This window comes from Carlito syrichta, unplaced genomic scaffold (genome assembly GCF_000164805.1).
Source record: "Carlito syrichta isolate Samal-C Ts95f unplaced genomic scaffold, Tarsius_syrichta-2.0.1 Scaffold304454, whole genome shotgun sequence".
In the NCBI taxonomy this organism is placed as follows: Eukaryota; Metazoa; Chordata; class Mammalia; order Primates; family Tarsiidae; genus Carlito; species Carlito syrichta.
In genome coordinates, this window is record NW_007248550.1 from 540,700 (window position 1) to 545,446 (window position 4,747).

A 4,747-nucleotide genomic window follows, 5' to 3' on the forward strand; every position below is an offset into this window, starting at 1 on the left:
AAAAACCCCCCCCAAACCCCCCCCCCCCCCCAGGTAGCTAAAACTAAAGGTACACACTCAGTCAATTTTATTTTGTTTTATTTTTCATAGAGATGTGTCTCACTATGTTGCTTAGTCTGGTCTCAACGTCCTGGTCTCAAGCAAATCTCCTACTTCAGTCTCCCAAAACACTGGAACTACAGATGTGAGCCACCACACCTGGCCTGAATTCTACCAGACATTTAAAGAACTAACATCAGTTCTACTCAAATTATTCCAAAAAATTGAAGAGGATGGAACTTATTATTTTTGTTGTTGGGGGGGGGTCAACATTACCCTGATACCAAAACCAGAGAAGGATACAACAAAAAATTAAGATGACAGGCCAATGCCTCTGATGAACACAGATGCAAAAATCCTCAGCAAAATGCTAACAAGCTGAATTCAACAACACATTAAGAAGATAATTCACCATAATCAAATGAGACACACCCCAGGGATGCTAGGATGGCTCAACATATACAAATAAATAAATATAATGCATTCATCACATTAATAGAATCAAAACAAAAGCCACATGATCACTTTAATATATAGAGAAAAAACATTCAATGAAAAAAATTCAATATTTCTTCATAATAAAAACTCAACAATGGATATAGGAGAAACATACCTCAACACAGTGAAGGCTGTATATGACAAATTCATCTCTAATATCATACTGAAATGGAAAAAACTGAAAATCTTTCCATTATGTTCTGGAAGAAGACAAGGATGTCCACTTTCACTATTTTCATTTAATGTAGTACCGAAAGTTTTAGCCAAAGCAGTTAGACAAGAGGAAACAATAAAGGGCATCCAAGTTGAAAAGGAATAAGCCAAATTAGTGTTGTTCATAGACAACATGTACTTTCATTTAGAAAAACAAAGATTCCACCAAAAAGCTGTTAGAACTGATTAACAAATTCACAAAAGTTGCAGGATACACAATCAACATACAAAAATCAGAAACACTTCTATACTCCAACAGTGAACAATCTGAAAAAAAATGTTTTAAAGCAATCCCATTCACAATAACTGCAAAAAAAATTTAAGTACCCAGGAATAAATTTAACCAAATAAGCAAAAGATCTCCACAATGAAAACTATAAAACACTGTTGAATGAAATTGAAGAGGACACAAAAATAGAAAGTTATCCCATGCTCATAGATTGGAAAAACTAATATTGTTAAAATGTCCATATTGCCAAAAATGTCTACAGAGTCAATGCCATCCCTATCAAAATACCAACGAAATTCTTCACAAAATAGAAAATACAGTACTAAAATTTCTGTGGAACCACAAAAGTCCCCAAATAGCCAAAGTAATACTGAGCAAAAAAGAACAGAGGTGGAGGCATCATACAACCTGTTTTCAAAATATACTACAAAGCTATAGCAACCAATTAAGCAAGGTACTGGCATAAAAACAGACACATAGATCAATAGAACAGAATAAAGAACCTAGATATAAATCTACATATTTCCAGACAATTGCTTTTTTGACAAAGGTACTGAGAAGATACATCAAGGAAAGGATGGTTTCTTCCAAAAATGGTGCTTGGAAAACTGGATATTCATATGTAGACTAAAACTAGACCCTTATCACTTACTATATACAAAAATCAAATAAAAATGGATTAAAGACTTAAATGAAAGAACTGAAATTATAAAGCTATTCAGATAAATCATTGAGGAAATTCTTCAGGACATTGATGTGGGCAAAGGTTTTTGAGTAAGATCTCAAAAGCACAAGCAACAAAAGCAAATAAAGACAAATGAAATTACATCAAGGTAAAAAACTTCTGCACAGCAAAAGAAACAATCAACAAAATAAACAGGTAACCTACAGGATGTGGGTCAATATTTACCAACTATCCATTCAACAAAGGATTGACAACCAGAATATATAAGGAAATATGTATAATTATTATGTGTCAAACATAACATAAAAAATTTAAAGTGTTAAAAAACAATAATTTATTACATATTTCAAAATAGAAAAGATTTAAAATGTTCCCAGTACAAAGAAATAATAAATATTGGAAGGGATGGATATTTTATTAAATACCCTGATTAGATTATTATATATTATATACATGTTTCAAGATTTCACATGCATCCTACGAATACATACAATTATATATCAATAAGCAAATTGAAAAAAAGTATATATATATACATATATATACACACATACATAAGAAAGACACACACACATACATGCACACAGAAATCCTTTTGCTCTTTTGCTGGACTCTATCCTGGCTGTGATATCTAGAGCTGCTGTATTGTCTTGTAACCATGAAAGGCACTACCTGAGAAAAAACTTAACCTGCAGGTTTAGGTCAAACCTGCCAAAGAAGGCACAACTCTATTGACCGACTGAATTAAGCAACCCCGAGGCTGACTTGCCTTTGGAGTTCTTGCTGTATGAGTTAATACATTTTCTTTGTCATTTAAGCCAGCTGAATTGAAGTCTTCCATTACATGCAACCAAAGGCACCATGAAGGATATATAATTCAATGCTAACACAGTGTATGATTTCAATACATTACTTAAGTGATTCTACCATATTTCATAGCCAGAATCAACTATACAACGAACTCTGAATATTAGAGAACAAAGAGAAAAATGAAATTATGCACACATGTTTATAATATTTAACTATCCGGAGGTTGTTTTGATTTCTTTAATACACTTTGGATTCATCCTGCTATGTGTACTCTGTGCTGCAGGCGTCAAGACCTCTTTCCATTGGTTTGCTGCCTCTTCTCTACTTTTGACCTTTAATGATAGCTTGTTGCTAGCAATCCAAAGGAACAGCACTTACTGATAAAATAGTAGCTTCCCAATTTCACCTAGGAAAAAGACTACACTCATGTGCTGTGCAAATAGTTGCCCTGAGGGTCAAATTGCTAATTAAAAACAATGGGAAGTCAGAGTTGGCAACAAAGTGATGCTGTTTGCTGGGTTTGCAGGGCCCTTTGCTCATGCTCCACAGCTCCTGCATTGCTCCAGATCTGCTTGGCTACTGACTAATATGCCAGTGATGGACTGTGCCTTACACAAGAAAGTCAGCCAGAACTCCAATCTGATCCTGCTACTCCTTGCTGAGATTATGCTAGCAACCAGGAAAAGAAGGTCTTAAACAAGGACAGCGTTTGTTGAGTCTTCTACAGATTTAATGTGTGCGATTTAGAAACATTTGTAATAGAATGGAGAGAAGCAAGAAGAAATGATTTGCAAACTGTCAACCGTTTAAAGTATATTATGTAAAGCATATATTTATATAAAGTGTTTCTATGAGATCATCCCCAGTCATACTCAGACTGAGGCTCGATTATCTCTTATTTTTACAGAAAGCACAAGAAATATGGTGAAATGTGAAACTGGTTCTCAGATAGGATTTAACTTAAAGTAGGGGATGGAGCAGGTGACTAATGGATAAAGAGAAGAAGTAGCAGTATGCCATTATAGGACATCCAATGGAAAAGGATTCAGACCTTGAATACAACCCTAGGCCCTCTGCCCGTACAACTCTGGGAGAGTGAGTATATCATCTGTAATATGGACATAATTATACCGGCTCTGTTTATTTTATTCAGACCCTGCACTGTGGATGGCACATTTGGCTTCTTATGTAGAGAACCATAACCCTAAACCCAATTTACCAGCAAATTGGAGAGCTGGAAATAATATAGTTGTCATCTTTTGTGATTAGTTTTAAAATTTGAAGGTATAACATTAAAAAATAGTTTAATGAAGACTAATTTCCAGGCTCAAATGCAACATGCCACACAAGTGCAGCTTTTAAAAAAAACATTGTTTATTATTTATTTGTTTGAAATAATCTCTTGAAACAATAAGATTTAAGATGATCGGTGGCTCAGCCTGTAATCCTGCGCCTTTGGGAGGCTGAGGTGAGTGGATTGCCTGAGCCCGCGGGTTCGAGACCCGCCTGGGCAGCGAGACCTCATCTCTACAATAAATCAAAAAATCAGCTGGGCGTGGTAGTTCATGCCTGTAATTCTGGTTACTTGGAAGGCTGAGGCGGAAGGATCGCTGGAGCCCAGCAGGTCGAGGCTGCGGTGGCCGGAAGCGGCCACTGCACTCCAGTCTGGGCGACAGAGTGAGACTCCAACTCAAAAAAAAAAAAAAAAAAAAGATTTAAGATGACAAAAGTTAGATTTGTCAAACGATGCTACTTTTTACACATTGTAGAATCCCATTTAAAAGCCTAATGGATCATTAATTGTGTAATATATATTTGCCTTTTTGATGTCATGTTTTAATTGATAATTGTGGGCCTCTTTCTTGGATTCACATTTTAATATAGACTAAAAAATGTTAAGCTTTTAAATTTAAACAAATAAGAGAAATTATACACTATTTCAGAGTCTTGGATCCAGGAATGATATTGTCTCCCAGGTTTCTTGAGAAAAATACTCTATGTGTTTAAGTCAAAGATTGTGGCTTATATTGTAAGTAACAGCCTATCTGAATATGGAACTAAGAATATGTAGAAGGGAATAGGTAGCATTTTCTTTATACTAATATACTTAGTAATAAATTTCCTCAGCCTTTGATGTGAGTTGCAGAATCAAGCCTTAAGGTTCTACTCTCTTGTGAGGTTTGATACATAGATAACTTATTCTGTTGATTAAAGTGACTTCCCTTGACTTTAGTCCCAGGGAACAGATGACAAGGCAAATATTTTGTTATGAA